Below are 18744 nucleotides of genomic sequence, written 5' to 3' on the forward strand. Positions count from 1 at the left end.
TAGACCACTGGAGCTCTGTGATCCAAACTGCTTCTAACCGTGCTATTTTAACAGTGTGATCTATCTACTGTGCAACTGTTAAGCATATATTAGTATAAGATGTGATCTCTTACTGTGCATGTAAGTGAAATTACTAAACAAAGAGGAACAATATAGCATGTTATGCTCAGGCTGTAACTACGCAAATAATCTTTAACAATAATAAGAAGGAGAACTATGTCAATGTAACCTATCAAGTAACTTTAAAGAACTTGTCATCTATTTTCCTACAGTATTTTATTCATAATAATAATAATAATAATAATAATAATAATAATAATATATACTTTTTATCAGGGAAATCAATATATTTTTTTACTTCAGTAAGATATATACACATATGATGCAGATTTATAATCAAGAAATCAACTGGTGAACGGGCTTCAGCCATTGAATCATCACATCAAAATGCGACATGACAGAGAGACTGAGAAACAGCAGTCAGGAGAAAAGACTCAGCTAGGAGCTGAGGAGAGATACTGACACAACAGTCCTAAAGGAGGCTCCTAAGTAGACTAGCAGCACACTGCTGGCAGGGTTCAAGAAGTGAGATAGTGCCCTGAGAGGGGTATACAGTAGGTGCTTGTTATTTTGTGTTTCTTGTTTGCTAACAAGTATGTAAAGCATAATTTGTGTTGAAAGTTGCTTTATAGAGACCTGACAAGCAGCAACAGAACATTTCCTTTCTGACCACAAAAATGATGGGCACCCTCCTCTCTTACACCGACTGTGATTTCCAACTTAATAGCTTCACGAGCATCATATGACAAGTTCAATAACTAAATAGTACAATTTAAAGAAGGGTAAGAAAAAAATGAATTGGTTCTTTGACCTAGCTTTACAGAGGGGAATCATAAGACACATGGTACAAGGGGCAACAATCTGGGCAAAAAAACATTTTATTTACATTGGAGGTACTGTATGCACCTAGTTGTGTATTTGTGTGAAAGTGAACCAAAATTAGTAGAATGAGACATCTATGTTCTGTGCAACTTTGTCATAAGTGGCCCTCAATTAAAACTAACACTTGAAATTTGACATGTGTACATTACCTCCCAACATTTTCGATTTGTGAATTGGGACAGGGGGCATGGCTAGGTCATATTGTGGGTGTGGCAGCATCATACTGGGGGAATCACCAGGTTACAACTGAGCACACCAGTCGCAGTATGCAGAGCAGCAGTGAATTGGAGTAACCACCGACTTCCCACCTGCAGGACAGAGATGTTCTAATAGGGACGTCATGACAACGCTCTGAATTTTAGACTGTTTCACCTAAATCATACTTTTATTAATTGTAACACTGTCACTTGCTTTCTAAGAAATACAGTACAAATAGCTACGGCATACTTCGCAGAAAATGGCGTAATCAGACCACAGCAGGCTTGCAGACATTCTGGCAGCCAGGTCGGCCAAGCAGGGGGCGTGGTGCAGCATAGTGGGGCGCGGACGGAGATATTACCCGGCTATAGTGGCGGAGCGGAGGCGTGGCCACACAATCACTTAATTTTGGCCCCACCTCTTCTACACAATGCCGAGATTACCAGCATTGTGAAGCTGGGGTCGGGGTCATGATGACATGATTCAGCTGCAGGGGTTTGTCTGGGTATTGCGGGAGGGGGCGCCCGGGAGGCTTGTCTACTTATCCAGGGAGGCCAGGAGCCCCCCTGGAAAAGCAGGCTCCCGAATCGGGAGAGTAGGCAAGTATGCACCACAGTCTCGCCAGAAGTGGGTGGGTGACCCACTATTTTGGGAGTTCTTGTGGACTGCCTGAATTACGTGAATCTCCAAGAAGCACACCTGGAGAGTAGGTGAGTATGAAATACGGACCTATGGTAAGTATTCACAGGCATCTCTTCTTAAAGTCACTGTAATAAATTTACAGAGGCATATCTGTTATCTTGCACTGCCAAAAACCAGCCATGTCTCCAGAAAGAGCGACATACTGACAAAGGAGGTATGAAGCAGGCTAGTGCCAAACAATATCAGTACACTCTGTAATCCAAAAGGTTCCTAAGCAACAACACAGTCTGGATAAGAAATTAAACATGAATAAAAAAAATGTAGCATTTTGGAAAGTAAGCCTGTGGTTATTGTAAAAATAAAGCATGTTACCAGCCAGGAATTCTGATTTAAAGTCATCCAACATTTTGGTAGGCCTAAAAATATTTTTACAGCTTTTAATAATGCTTCTATGAGCATGTAAAGTAAATGCCACACTTTATGAGATAGTAGCGTGTGCTCTTAACATTATAGTTAAAATTCTATACCCTTCTATGTATGATCACAAATATACTATGTGAAAACGTGGCTTAGTTTAGTTAGGTATAACAAATTGTGCTACATGCTTTAGGCTTTTATACATTAATCAAATAAAAATTGTGGTGAGATAAGACAATAATAAGCAAATACATAGAATGTGTACTTAAACCAGAAGGTCCCTCCCAGCTCTCAAGTTCCTTCCTAATATAAATGTAAATGAAATGTGCCCTCCTAAATTACAGTAATGCATTGGTGTTTTATAAATAGGATAGTATTTATTATTATTATTATTATTATTATTATTCACACATAGGGCCATATTCAAATGGCGGCAAAAAGCCGTAATCTGCGATAAAGTATCGCAGATGATGTCATTTTCGCCGTATTCAATTGCAAAGACTTTTCGCGTATTCGTAAAGTCAATGCAGTGTAATAGGCGAAAAAGTTTTGCCTGTGAATAGCAGCGGAAAAAAGTGCAGAATCGCGGTTTTGGGGTGCAAAGGTGTGGAAACCACTCTTGGACATCCCCCAAAAGGATAACTGCATTAAAAAAAAAAAAAAAAAGAGGAACACCGCAAAAAATTACTTTGGAAAAGGGGGCAAAAAACTACAAAGCGGTGGTTCACACATAAAAAGTAGCGAAATAGACTTTTGGGGAGTCTGCAAGTGTGGGGGTAGGTTTTTAATCATGCTTGCACCCATTTTCAAGTACTCCAAATTTGACAGGACTACTTATTTTGACGAAAAAATACTGCTTAATGCTATTCTTCACCACTTGTTCAAAGACGCTATATAGAGGCAATTGAAAGCACTTAAGTACCCCAAATAGCTTCAGGGGGGCTATTCAGGGACATCTATACTGATCCCCAATGTTAGTGCATGTTTTGGGGGGTGTTAGGCTGATTTCCCCATCTTTGACAGCACTGTTCGCCTATTTGAGTTTCGCCGGGACGCATTTTCACGTCCTTTGGAATTGAATACGGCGAATAGCGGGGGCACGCACGAAAAGTTTTCAAATACAAAACACGCAAAGTAGGCGCAAAGTCAGGCATGCGAAAAAGTATCACGGGTGCGAAACTAATTGAATACGGCCCTTAATCTCATATATTTTCTATTTCTTCACTTTCATATCCTTCTAACCCTAGGCCAACTTTCCTGTGTGACTGGATCATACAGCCCACTAATAACCTCAGCAATGTGGCTGGACCAATTTGCAATTTGTAGCACCTATCCTTGTGTATCAACACCTATTTCCCTATAGATTGTAAGCTTCCGAGCAGGGCCCTCTTACCTTAATGTTTGTCTGTTACTACCCAGTGTTGTTCTATTTATGTAGTTTACAATTGTAAAGCGCAATGGAATATGCTGCGCTGTATAAGAAACTGTTAATAAATACATTAATACATTATTATTATTATTATAATTAGCAAGAATTAATATGCAGCAAACCCTGAACTCCAGGTTTCCTGCCACAATCACCCACAATATGCATAGCTACAGACTGCGCGAGTATATGTGCACCTAATGAACTCAGACCGTATATTTTAGAAAACGTATATGTTTCTATTTCCATGTAGATCATTTTTTTAAAATGTCTCATGAATCATAACAAACGTCATTTCAGAATTACAATAATATGCATTAAGTATAGAGAAAATTTAAAATAAACAAAAATGTGGGGGAAAAACGACAACACCCTGAGAAGGTAGTCATGGAAATGACCGCGCTGCTGCTTTCCTTCTGATAGGTTAGGAATGTACAAACATGTCTTAACATTTCTTTCTGGAAAAGCAGGAGAAATTCTACAGAGAATTCTCTGAGTAATCAAAAGACGGTCTGCTGTTAAATATACATTAAAAAGCATTTCACACTTTCATTTTTGTAAGTATAAAATTTGCCTCAAGGTAGGACTTAAAATTCTGCACTGTAAGGTAAGGCAACAAAACTGCATCCCATAATGATACATAAGTATTAGCGGATTATATAATGTCTGCATTTGTAATCAGGAAAGGCAGTGGATCTGAATTGCAACTTGTGTGGCTTCCAGAAATCTATTTAGTACAGTATAATGCATATGACTATAGTCAGATATGTATGTAGCTATTTATGGACCCCATAGCAATTTTGTGATGGCCCCTATATACTGCCAATGGTGGCAAAAACATATTCACTTGGGGATCTATTTATCATCACTTAATTTATACAAAAGCAGGTGAAATTAACATTTTCACCTACTTCTGTATAAATTAAGTGTCAGGGCTATTCATCAAGTTCCAAAAAAGCATCTAGTTGGGAACTTGGTGGTGTTACTCCACCGAGATGGCAGTCAGCCCCCAATAATCTTCACAGGCTGTCATTTACACAACAGCCTGAGAAGATTTACACGGCAGCCGCTGCAGCCAGCAGAGGGATCTATTCAGATCCCTACCTGCTGTATATGCACTGCAGAGCTCCGGAACCGGAGAGCTCTTGGGCACTGCAGCCCTGTGTGCAGCCTACACTACCTTCACTACCTTCTACTCCAACTCACTGGAAGAAGACCATCCAGGCTCCATGGTGCCACTCCACGGTGGAAGAGACAGGTGACAAGAAGGAAAGAAGGGGGGGGCGGGGGAGGAGATAAGACATCGGGGGGATGGGGCGGGAGAGGACACTGGTGATGGGGTGGAGGAACAGAGCGGACACTGCACCGAGGAAAGTATGCAGGGGATGGGAGACAGCAGCAGGGGGAGGAGAGAGGACAGAGCGGACACCGCAACTGGGAAAGTATGCGGGGGACGGGAGACAGCAGCAGGGGGAGGAGAGAGGATATGGGGGGAGACAGAGCAGATACCAGGGAAAGAATGGGGGGGTTATACACAGCAGCAGGGTTAGCAGCGAGGGACGGGTCAACGGCATGGAAATACATAGGAACACTGCAGGTGTAGGGGTAAAAGTATCACTTTTCTGAAAAGCTGACTCTGCAAAAAGAGCAGCTTTTCGGAAGTGATACTTTAGGCAATGAGGCATGATGAATGCCTCCTAACAGTTCTTTAACTTGCAGCAAGGTTAAAACATAATTATCATAAGTGATAATAATGTAATGAAGAATAGAACCCTCTGTATTTTTATATTGTCACGCTCTGGCCCTAATAACCACTTTCTTACCTATTGTCAGGATGCCGCCTGGGATTGGCCGCTACTCACCTCCGCGCTGGCGTCCTTGGGCTTAGGTGTTCAGTTGCTGGGAGTGGAGGTGAGTGGTGTCTGAGTATTCTCTCCGGGGTCTGCTAGGGCTTCCATGCATGCATCCTGGTTTCCGGTGTGCTGGGCATGGGCGCAGCCATGTTGGTCCATATCACATGACTAGTATCTTCCAATGGTAGTCCTGTGGTCACTCAGCTGATTCTCTGATCCAATGACCAGCTACCTAGGGGTATTTAAGTCTGACTCCAGGAACAGGAAACTGCTGTTCAACTTCACTGTTCCAGTGACTGTGACACTCACCAGTGTTTCTCTGTGTTATTTCCATCAGAGAGTTGCTTCAACCTACTCGCTGTTCTCCAGTGTTAACTGTATTAGCTTCCATGCTAATTTTCAGTATGTTACTTTAGCTATCTCTCAAAACTCCAGTATTCATATTACAATTCCTGTGTTGTCTGTTAGAGTTCTGCTTAGCTTTCTTGCAGCCTCCCTGTGTTACTGTGGTGTCCGCTTTCAAGCTAATTACTAGTTAGCTCTCAGCTGGATCTCTAGTAATTCCCAGTACATTATCCTGTGTTCTCCAAGCAAGCCTGCGACTAGGATCTCTACATTCTCTAGTGCACTCCTGTGTTCAAGTATTCAGTTCGTCTCCTGTGTTCAAGTATTCAGTTTGTCTCCTGTGTTCAAGTATTCAGTTCATCTACTGTGTTCAAGTATTTAGTTCATATCCTGTGTTCAAATATTCAGTTCATATCCTGTGTTCAAGTATTCAGTTCATCTCCTGTGTTCTATTATTCAGTTTGCCTCCCGTGTTCAAGTATTCAATTCATTTCCTGTGTTCAAGTATTCAGTTCATCTCCTGTGATCAAGTATTCAGCTCACATGCTGATCTCCTGTGTTCAAGTATACAGTTCATACGCTGGTCTCCTGTGTTCAAGTATTCAGTTCATCTCCTGTGCTCAATTATTCAGTTCATCCCCTGTGTTCAAGTATTCAGCCCACCTCCTGGTCTCCTGTGTACAAGTATTAATTTCATCTCCTGTGTTCAAGTATTCAGTTCATCTCCTGTGCTCAAGCATTCAGTTCATCTCCTGTGTTCAAGTATTCAGTTAATCTCCTGTGCTCAAGCATTCAGTTCATCTCCTGTGTTCAAGTATACAGTTCATCTCCTGTATTCAGCTCACATGCTTATCTCCTGTGTTCAAGTATTACAGGGGCATTCTCTAGTCTCCTCATCTCTCCCAGGTACCTAGCCATGGGGTCACAACCTGCTCACTCGGTGTGGCGAAACTCACATCCCAATTGGAGGGGGTCACTGGTGAAGACCACTGAGGGGGTTAGACTCTGTGCCTCTGGCTAGGTCTAGCCAACACCTGGGTTTGACCTTTATTGAGGGAACTAGGACTGTCACTTTCCTAGATGCCTTCTAGCCATCTGAACTTCCTGGCTCTCTGTCCTCCACAGAGGAACTCTTTGTAGCGAATCGTGACACCTCTCCAGTGTCTGCCTAGACTAGCACAGAGGTCTGCTCACACTGCACATCGCTCTCGGGTGGTGCTGATGTCTATCTGTCCTGCTCCTGCTCCATCCACTCAGTGTTCTGTCACTGAGCATGGAGATGGCTCTCCGCAGCCCCTTGCTCACAGTATGTCTTTCCAGCATGATGACATGCAAGCCATACTTGCCTACTCTCCCGACTCTGTCGGGAGCCTCCAGAAAATCAGGTGCTGCTCCCGACACCCCGCAAGAGGAGGCAAGTCCCCCACATCGTCCACCGGCCCCCCGCTACCACACGTGAAAGTGGGTGGTTTGAAGGAGCGATGGCACAATTTGCGCTGAATCGCGTCATTGTAGCCCTGCCCCCTGCTTTGTAATGCCAGTAATATTGGCATTATAAAGCGGAGGGCGGGGCCGTGATGAAAGAATCTTGTGGATACGCCCCTGCTCCGCCCACTTCAGCTGCCCCCACCGTCCCTGCCCACCGACCTGGCAGCCCCCTCCTGGAAGGGGCTGGCAGAAAGTCAGCATATATGATGCAAGCTGCATGCCAGGGTTCCCTCAAAAACCACAGAATGGGCGCAGCCATGCTGGACCCTGTCACGCTCTTCCTCCACACAGAAGGCTGCTCCCAGACCAGCTGATCACAACATCCAATCCCTGGGGATCCTCCCCTATAAATTTAATTTCCTGACTGGCCTCTGTTACCAGTACAACATCGCTTCTGCTGAAGTTACAGCTCTGTGCTGAGCTCCCAGGTACTCTGTATCTGAATGGTTCCAGTCCAGTTCCAGTTCCAAGTCTGGTTATCAATTCTCCTATTCCATCTAACATTCCAGTCTGGTTTTACCACAGAGACTTGTTAACAACCTATATCGGTTCCAGCCGATACCTCCAACCATAGGTCCCATCCAATACTTCCATCATCGGTTCCAAACCAACCCAGTACTGCAATGCATCATCATTGCTCCCAATCCGATCCAGTACCGCAATTCATCACCATCGGTCCCAAACCGATCCAGTACTGCAATTCATCATCATTGGATCCAAACTGACCCAGTACTGCAATTCATCATCATCGGTCCCAAACCAATCCAGTACTGCAATTCATCAATATTGGTCTCAACCGATCAAGTTCTTCAATTTATTAATATCGGTCTCAAACCAATCAAGTTCTTCAATACATCAACATCGGTCTCAAACTGATCAAGTTCTTCGATTCATTAAAACCTGTCTCAAATCGATCCATCTCTCAATCCAGCATCAACGGCCCCAATCCAATTCTGCCCATTGCTTCAGTATTATACTGTATATCCAGTTTCCATTCCAACCTGCTGTTCGATAAAGACATTTACTTTACTGTTCTTGCCTTCGGGCCCATAATCCTCTACAGTTCATATTACTCCTCTTCAGCCTCCCATGCCTGTTCCGACCAAAACCTAATCTCAGGCGTGACATATACATAGAAAGCATGCCCCCTTGGCTGGGACCCTAAAGTATCTCTACCCCCTGCAGTAGGGGTGAGCGGGTTCGGATTTCTGAAATCCGAACCCCCCCGAGCCCCCCCGATCCGAGTCCGATCCGAGTCAGGCTCGACTTTTCCCGCCTGACTCGGATCTGACATCGAGGCAAAACGTCATCATCCCGCCTTCCGAGTCTCGCGGGTTTTGGATCCTATATAAGGTACCCGCGTCGGCGCCATTTTCTCACTCGGCTGTGGACAGTGAAGAGGGAGGGTGGGAGTTAGTGCTGTGTAGTGTAGTGTAGTGTAGTGCTGCTGTTGTCCACTACTTCAAAGTCCATAGGGGCTGGCTGTGTTGTGCTGTGCTGCTGTTGTTAATAGGGGCTGTGTCCACTACTTCAAAGTCCATAGGGGCTGGCTGGACTGTGTTGTGCAGTCAGTTCTCCATAGGGGCTGTGTCCACTCCAAAGTCCTGTGCAGTGTCCCAGTCCTAAAGGGGTGCTGTAGTGTTGTCCAGGGGGTGCTCTGTCCATCAGGGGTGCTCCCCCCAAGTGCTAAAAAAATAATATATTTTCTGTGTTTGTGAATTGTGTGCGCAGTAGCCGCACGTGCATCAACAAAGTAGTGCCAAGCGTGCGCCTGTGTCATAAGTAAAGGGCCGGCTGGCTTGACCGTTAAGGGTGCTGTAACCCCCGAAAGTACACTCCAGTCCAAACCAAAAAAAAAATTATTTTCTGTGTTTGTGAATTGTGTGCGCAGTAGCCGCACGTGCATCAACAAAGTAGTGCCAAGCGTGCGCCTGTGTCATAAGTAAAGGGCCGGCTGGCTTGACCGTTAAGGGTGCTGTAACCCCCGAAAGTACACTCCAGTCCAAACCAAAAAAAAAATTATTTTCTGTGTTTGTGAATTGTGTGCGCAGTAGCCGCACGTGCATCAACAAAGTAGTGCCAAGCGTGCGCCTGTGTCATAAGTAAAGGGCCGGCTGGCTTGACCGTTAAAGGGTGCTGTAACCCCCAAAGTACACTCCAGTCCAAACCAAAAAAAAATTATTTTCTGTGTTTGTGAATTGTGTGCGCAGTAGCCGCACGTGCATCAACAAAGTAGTGCCAAGAGTGCGCCTGTGTCATAAGTAAAGGGCCGGCTGGCTTGACCGTTAAAGGGTGCTGTAACCCACAAAGTACACTCCAGTCCGAACCAAAAAAAAATTTATTTTCTGTGTTTAGCCGCACGTATATATCAAATCGATATAACATAAATGGAGGACCAAACTTTCTCCGATAAAAATAAAATAGAGAAAGATCAAGAACCACTTCCTCCTAGTGCTGAAGCTGCTGCCACTAGTCATGACATAGACGATAACATGCCATCAACGTCGTCTGCCAAGGCCGATGCCCAATGTCATAGTAGAGGGCACATACAATCCCAAATGGCAAAGTTCAGGAAAATGACCTTGAAAAAGACATTTAAATCAGCTGAAGAGAAACGTAAACTTGCCAATATGCCATTTACGACACGGAGTGGCAAGGAACGGCTAAGGTCGATCCCTAGTATGTTCATGACTAGTGGTTCAGCTTCACATGACGATGGAAGCACTCCTCCCACTAAAAAAATCAAAAGAGTTAAGCTGGCAAAAGCACAGCGAAGAACTGTGCTTTCTAAGAAGATATCACAAATCCCCAAAGAGAGTCCAAGTGTGGTGGTGGTTGCGATGCCTGACCTTCCCAGCACTGGACGGGAAGAGGTGGCTCTTTCCACCATTTGCACGCCCCCTGCAAGTGCTGAAAGGAGCACCCACAGTCCACTTGCTGATATGCAAATTGAAGATGTCACTGTTGAAGTACAACAGGATGAGGATACTGGTGTAGCTGGCGCTGAGGAGGAAGTTGGCGAGGAGGATTCTGATGGTGATGTGGTTTGTTTAAATCAGGCTCCGGGGGAGACAGTTGTTGTCCGTGGGATGAAAAAGCCCATCACGGTCATGCCTGGGCAGAAGACCAAACATTCCACCTCTTTGGTCTGGCAATATTTCTATCCAAATCCGGACAACAACTGTCTTGCCATATGTACCATATGTAAAGGTGAAATAAGTAGGGGTAGGGACGTCAACCACCTAGGAACATCCTCCCTTATACGGCACCTGCAGCGCGTTCATAAAAAGTTACTGTCAAGTTCAGAAACTTTGGCTCAGACCGTAAGCAGTCCAGGGACACCTAAATCCCGTTGTCCTGTTGTATCCAAGCGCCTGCAAACCACACCGTCAACTCCCTCCTCGTCAATTTCCTCCTTAGTCAGGATCGGAAGTAGTCCTGCAGGCCATATCACTGGCATGACTGACTCTCCTATCCGGGATTCCTCCGGAGGATCCTGCATTGCTACGCCTACTGCTGCCGCTGCTGCTGTTGCTGCTGCTGCTGGGAGTCGTTCATCATCCCAGAGAGGAAGTAGGAACACCACTACTTTTACTAAACAATTGACCCTCCAACAGTCCTTAGCGAGGAGGATGAAGTACGACAGCAGTCATCCTGAAGCAAAACGTATAACTGAGGCCTTGACTGCTATGTTGGTGTTAGACGTGCGTCCGGTATCCGCCATTAGTGCAGTGGGATTTAGACAATTGATGGAGGTAGTGTGTCCCCGGTTCCAAATCCCGTCTAGATTCCACTTCACTAGGCAGGCGATACCGAGACTGTACAGAAACGTCAGAAAAAGTGTCCTCAGTGTCCTGAAAAATGCCGTTGTACACAATGTCCACTTAACCACGGACATGTGGACAAGTGGAACAGGGCAGACTAAGGACTATATGACTGTGACAGCCCACTGGGTAGATGTATCACCTTACGCAGCAACAGCAGCAGCGTCACCAGTAGCAGCATCTCAGAAACGCCAGCTCGTTACAAGGCAGGCTACGCTGTGTATCACCGGTTTCAGTAAGAGGCACACCGCCGACAACCTCTTAGAGAAACTGAGGGAAATCATCGCCCAGTGGCTTACCCCACTTAGACTCTCCTGGGGATTTGTGATATCTGACAACGCCACCAATATTGTGCGGGCATTACATCTGGGCAAATTCCAGCACGTCCCATGTTTTGCTCACACAATAAACTTGGTGGTGCAGAATTTTCTGAAAAGCGACAGGGGCGTGCAGGAGACGCTTTGGGTGGGCCGAAAAATTTCTGGCCACTTTCGCCATTCAGCGACTGCGTGCCGAAGACTGGAGCGCCAGCAAACACTCTTGAACCTGCCCCGCCATCACCTGAAGCAAGAGGTTGTGACGCGGTGGAACTCAACCCTCTATATGCTTCAGAGGATGGAGGAGCAGCAAAAGGCCATACAAGCCTATACATCCACCTATGACATAGGCAAAGGAGGGGGTATGCACCTGACTCAAGCGCAGTGGAGAATGATTTCCGTGTTGTGCAAGGTTCTTCAGCCCTTCGAACTTGCCACACGTGAAGTCAGTTCAGACACTGCCAGCTTGAGTCAGGTCATTCCCCTCATCAGGCTTTTGCAGAAGCAGCTGGAGAAAGTGAAGGAGGAGCTAAGACGGAGCGATTCCGCTCGGCATGTGGGACTTGTGGATGAAGCCCTTCATTCGCTTTGCCAGGATTCCAGGGTGGTCAATCTGTTGAAATCAGACCACTACATTTTGGCCACCGTGCTCGATCCTAGGTTTAAAGCCTATGTGGTGTCTCTCTTTCCGGCCGACACAAGCCTGCAGAGGTGCAAAGACCTGCTGGTGAACACACTGTCAGCTGAAGCGGAACGTGACACGTCAACGGCTCCTTCTTCATTTTCTCCCGCAACTGGGGCTGCCAGGAAAAAACTTAGGTATCCTAAGCAACCCGCTGGCGGTGATGCAGGGCAGGCAGGACCAAGTTTGGACATCTGGTCCGGACTGAAGGACCTGGCAACAATTTCTGACATGTCTACTGTCACTGCATATGATACTGTCACCATTGACAGAATGGTGGAGGATTACATCGGTGACAGCATCCAAGTAGGCATGTCAGACAGTCCATACCTGTACTGGCAGGAAAAAGAGGCAATTTGGAGGCCCCTGTACAAACTGGCTCTATTTTACCTGAGTTGCCCCCCCTCCAGTGTGTACTCCGAAAGAGTGTTTAGTGCAGCCGGGAACCTTGTCAGCGAAAGGCGTAGGAGGTTGCTTCCACAGAATGTGGAGAAGATGATGTTCATCAAAATGAATTATCAGCTCTTCCAGGGAGACCAGCCTCCAGAAGGTACAGAGGGACCTGTGGTGGTGGATTCAAGTGGGGACGAGTTAATACTTTGTGAGGATGAGGATGTACACACTGAAGAGGGTGAGGAATCGGTGGATGAGGAGGATGAGGATGACATCTTGCCTCCGTAGAGCCAGTTTGTGCAGGGACACATTAATTGCCAGCTTGTTTTGTGGGGGCCCAAACGAACCAATCATTTCAGCCACAGTTGTGTGGCAGACCCTGGCGCTGAAATGATTGATTTGTTAAAGTGTGCATGTCCTGTTTATACAACATAAGGGTGGGTGGGAGGGCCCAAGGACAATTCCATCTTGCACCTCTTTTTTTCTTTGCATTATGTACAGTTTGGGGCCTAGTTTTTCTAACTGCCATCCTGCCTGCCACTGCAGTGTCACTCCTAGATGGGTCACGTGTTTGTGCCGCCCACTCGTGTCGCTTAGCATAGTCATCCAGCTACCTCGGTGCAACCTTTTGGACATAAAAACACTATTGTGAGGTGTGAGGTGTTCAGAATAGACTGGAAATGAGTGGAAATTAAGGTTATTGAGGTTAATAATAGCATAGGAGCAGAAAAACCTACAAATTCTGTGATTTTAGCTGTTTTTATGCTTTTTTTCAAAAAAATACAGATCCAAAACACAAAACCCAGAACCCAAAACACGGAAGGGTGGTTTTGGCAAAACCAATCCAGATCCAAAACACGAAGAAAGATCCAGATCCAAAACCAAAACACAAAACACGAAAAGTGGCCGGTGCACACCCCTACCCTGCAGCTACGATAGTTAAGTCCTTGACTATGGTGCTCTTTAATGTTCACTTGGGCATTGTCATGACATGCAATGAAATTGTCCTTTGTGAATGTATTATTCTTTGGTTGCGCACTTTCCCTTTGCATGGGATTCTCCAGGGGAAAAAATCCTTAACATTTTTTATGATTCTGCCACTTAATTGTGATTAAATCATTATGTGTAAGCAACCCCTTGATCCACTTGTCATTCAGAAAAATACATTGCCCCTTTGCAAAAGATGTTATCAAAGATATGGCCAATGTAGTAGACAGGGGGCCTGATTCAGACCCGGACGCAAGCGCTGAGCGCTCGCAACCGGGTGGATGGTGGCCCACAGCACATGCACACGACGGAGCCGGCTCCGTCGTGTGCATTCGCGAGACCCGGCTAGCGATGGGCAATCCATCGCTCCGGGTCTCACACCAAAGGGGACGAGCTGTCGATGCCGGGGGGTGACTGCCCAAACTGGGGCGTTCCCGAGGAATAGTGGAACAGTGGAGAGCTTCCGGGTCTGTTAGACCCTTGTGGTAGGGTCTCGTCGCAAACACGATAGTCGTGATGGTCTTGACTATCGCGACCATCATCATGGCCGCTCGCTATAGCTGTGGGTGGTCACCTACAGCTCTGCGAGCGGCCAGGAGGCCGCACACAAAAAGAAAAACGCCCAGATTCAGAGTAGAAAAGGCTTTCGTGCTCATTAGTGTTGTGCCATCCGGTCATATATTATAAACCCTGCAGACTGCAGCAAAGGACGGTGGATCATTTAGTGTGTCAGTTGTTAAGGTAGCAAATTAAATCATAGAATTTCATTGGTTACTTTAATAGAAGACCTAAGGAAAAGTTAGACTAGTCATAGCTGTCCAGAGAAGAGAATATGGTTATTATACTTTTCCTCTCAAAATACATGAGGGCCTCAAACTTGCACTGACTCTGGAGCTCATTCAGACCCGCTCGCACGATGCAATCGCTCGCTGGCAAAAAGGGGCCGGATATGTAAATTAAGCACTCGCACTGCGTCGCGTAAGGATGGCCACTATGTTTTAGCGAGCTACGGCAAAGTGCGCTCGCAAGTGTTTAAAGACGCCCCCTTGCCACTCTCAACACACGTCATCTCCGGGAAATGAAGGATTAATCGGGACCATCGTGAGCCATCAGAGCTGCTCGCAGCCCTTGGGGTTGCCTTAACCAGCTGCAAGCACAGCGATCAGTGCTGGCTGAAATACATGCAGGTGACGTGTACAATGACACTACTTTGCTAATTATGCGCGCCATTTAAACTGCGTTTTGGCAGCCTGACATGCCTGTGTTCGCACATCCACTCCCCCGTTCACCTTCCCGTTACCTCCCACAAACGGCACTGTCTGTCACTCAAAGCGGCAACCTGATAGTGGCTTACGAGCAACCAAAATCAGATCGCAACAAATGGCTTGTGCACGCACACTGCAAATTATACGCATGCGCAGATGGCCGAAAATCGCTCAGAGCGAGCGATCGCACCCTAGCGAGCAGGTCTGAATCAGGTTCTCTGTCTGGTGATAAAGTGCAAGTTTTTATTTGTTAGGATACCGAATCGCAATCAATAATACAAATGAATCAGTGAACACATTACCAGGCATGTAATACCTATTAGTATAATGGCAGGGTGTGTAAGGGGAGGTAGTCAGCATCCCGGCATGCGGGATGCCGACGGTCAAAATACTGGTGTCGGAATCCTGACACAGGCTTCCCGACAATCTGGCTGCCCCTTCCGAGAGGGGGCAGCCAGGCCAGACAAGCAGGGGGGCATAGCACGGCAGAGGGGGGCATGGCCGGGGATACTACACTGCAGTGGGGGCGGAGTGGGGGGTCGTGGACATGGAATCGCGTCATTATGGTCCCACCCCCACTACACATTGCTGAGATTTTTGGCATTGTGAAGCAGGGGACGGGGCCACGATGACATGCTTCAGTGCGAAATGTGTCACCAGCCCCCCTGCTCCGGCTTTTTTTATTGTAACAGCTGGATGGGTCGGTGGCCGCCTGGAGGCTTGCCTGCCTTTCCGGGGGGCCGGGAGTGGCACCCTATTTTCAGGAGGCTTGTGGCCGAAACAGAAGGGTAGGCAAGTATGTCCCGACAGCATTGGGGTCCCGACAGCATTGGGATCCCGGCTCCAGTATCCCGACCGCCGGCATCCCGAAGGCAAGTATCTGGGGTTAGGAGGAGGGTTAGCGTTAGGCACTAAGAGGAGGGTTAGGCACTAAGGGGGAGGGTTAGGTTTAGGGTGTGGGGAGGGGGAGGTTAGCATTAGGTACTAGGGAGGGAGGTTAGTTTCAGGCACCAAGGAGGGTTATGGTTAAGGGTTAGCATTAGGGTACTTACCTGATGGTGTCGGGATTCTGACTGACGGGATCCCATACCCACACCTGTGTAAGTGACATTTAGCATGCATACCTTCAAATTATAAAAATATTTATGAAGGATTCTATGCTAAATAGGAAAACATCACATCTACAGTATGTCCAATATAGTAATATCAGCCGGGGCAGATTGGGCTTTAAAGTGGAAAATTAAAGTGGCAATAAAAAGGGAAAGTGGCAGGACCTAATAAGCATTAGGTGAGGCCAGCACAAAAATGGGCCACAGATTGTTCATGACTGGCTCACAGTTTCCATGTTTATCTTGTGAATTACAAAGTTTAAAACATGCAGTGTTGTAAAGTAACTGCATAATACCATGTTCTAATAGTCATATATTGTATATGTCATTGTGATCTTTGTCGGAGATAAAAATGGTCTTTGCAATCAAATATAGGGCCTGATTCATAGTGTTATGCTCATGCAATCGCAACTGCATACTCTCACGGACTGCAATTGCTAAAATATGCTAATGCCTTCCAAATCATACCCAAGCATAGGCTTAAACATCAGTACTATCGACGCACATCGTGCAGTCACGCAACATGTAAGTCAAGTTTGACATGCCTCAAACACTGTGGCTCTCCTGATACGAAGAGAGCTCTCATGCTGCACAGAAGAACGCAATAGTTAATTTATGCACACCTTCTAAACAACATTTAAACGGTCAGATTACCCTGCATCTTTTAACCACCCCAGTGGCAAGCGCAGGGGCGTTTCCAAATGCTTAGTTTAGAGCGAGTGTGACCAGTTAATGAAAAGGGCTTAATTAGCACTTATCCAGCTTTAATATGCATCATACAAAGTGTATTGTGTGTCATATTTCCAGCATATACAGGACCAGTGATCACAGTGTGTCATTAAATGCGGCAGTAGGGTCATCCTGCCTGAGTTGAATGTTTTTATTTCAGATGTGAGCACCATTCCAGGGCATGGGAGCAAGTCCGGGAGTCTGGGGGAGCAGCAGAGGAACCTAGCACTGCCCTGGACATATATGTACATATTAGTCTCATAATGCACTCGATAGTGGTTATGGTTATGGTGTGGGCTGGGTAGGATTTTTTTTTAGGCAAGAGGAAACTCCCCCTTGTTTGCCTATGCACCCCCCCGTTACCCCCCCAAATGATGAATATCTGTCTATCACTTTGCGAGTGGTTCCTCTGCAAATATAATCGCAATGTGATTGCTGCAAGTGCGCAGTGCTACGTTCGCGCATGTGCAATATTTCGTCAGTCTCTGAATCATGCCCATAGTTCAGCAGTTTTTCTAGTGGCATTTCAATCCCACTGTGTGTTACACTGTGTTACAAAATCTTAAAAGCATCCGTTATGGACCAGACCTATAATCGCGCACAGCACAGGGAAAATGTATTATGAAGACTATGCAGCATGCAGGCCTCTCCTACCATGAACTACTGATATGATTGCAGCTGACCTGCAGGCTAGGATAAAATGTGTGAGGATGTGACCCAGACATAAGGACATACTTTGTCCTGACATCTGACTCACGTCTAAAGCAAGGGATGAGTGTAAGATGATTAGCTTTGAAGATGCAAGCTGTCAGTTTAATATCTTGCACAAGGAGTCAAACACAAAGTTCACTGAGATACTTATAAGGGTGAAAGAAAGTAGGCCATATTAAAGGTACATTGACTGTTTTCCATCATTTTGTAAAAATAAACACAATATATATATATATATATATATATATATATATATATATATACAGCAGAAAACAGCAGCACTTATACGGACTTGAAAATAAAGCACCGAACACATGGTTTAAGTATGTATGTAATGTATATATATATATACATACTTCAACTGTTCCTTGCCCATTAGGGGATGCATTAACTATCTGCAACTTTGCAAGTTAGGAAGTCTGCACTGTAGACAGTGAAATCATCACTGTCTGTTAGAGATATTTGCGTTCATTATTCGCCTCACAGTATTTATCATGCTACAATTTCTTCTCCAGTACCATTGTATCAGCCTACCAGTGCCATCACTGTCTCAGTTCAGCAGTGGGGGCTAAATAAAGAGAATACTGACTAAATAGTTCTAGTATATATTATTATTATTATCATTATAATTATTATTATTATTATTATTATTATTGATAATAATAATAAAAGCTAAGCAGAAAGGCAGAACATACAAATCTAAAGGAGTTGTCAATATTTGCAAAACTACTCCTTAATAAAATGTAATGCCAAGACCAATGGGCCTGTTTCAGAGATGTACGCTTTTCACACAGCTGCTGCATCTTTGTATGCAGTGGCTCTGCAAAATTATGAAAAAGTCGCAGGACGCGTCTTATGTAAAAAGTCACCCACTGCCAGCACCTGGGACGGCACACCGCAGCCACTATTGCTTCAGGCGCGCACCATGATGTTTGTGTGGCTGCTCGGAGAATCCTTATTATGCTCTGGGCAGTGCTGCACTTCCCGATGCTGGTGGCTACACCCCCTCTGTGCGACATCGTGAGGGGGCAGGGCCAGCACAGGATGCACTGCCACCCTGTTACGGCACTGGTATACAATCGAGAAACCGGCTGCCTTAATACCGGCAGCCGGCTTCCCGACTGTCATATCCCGACGAGGGTGAAATGTCGGGCGTCTAGATGTAGACGCCTGACATTTCCCCGACGCCGGGAGACTGGCGTCCAGCATCCTGATCGAAGGGATGCCAGGCGCCGTGAGCGGACAGCCGCGGGGGGGAGGGTTAGGATTAGGCACCCCCCCGGGGACTTAGGTTTAGGTAGCGGGGAAGGGGGGGTTAGGGTTAGGCACTTAGAGGGGGGAGGTTAGGGTTAGGCACTTGGGAGGGAGGTTAGGGTTAGGCACCCCTAAGGAGGGTTAGGGTTAGGGGGTTAGGTT

General features: G+C 46.0%; 1 protein-coding gene across 1 annotated transcript in view; it reads right to left on the reverse strand.

Annotated features, from left to right (window-relative positions):
- The window catches only part of BNC2 (basonuclin zinc finger protein 2), a 664637-nt gene that overhangs the window by 64916 nt on the left and 580977 nt on the right, over window positions 1-18744 (reverse strand). The window lies entirely within an intron of this gene.

The sequence above is a fragment of the Taudactylus pleione genome, unplaced genomic scaffold, assembly GCF_031769625.1.
Source record: "Taudactylus pleione unplaced genomic scaffold, aTauple2 ptg000757l, whole genome shotgun sequence".
Lineage (NCBI taxonomy): Eukaryota > Metazoa > Chordata > Amphibia > Anura > Myobatrachidae > Taudactylus > Taudactylus pleione.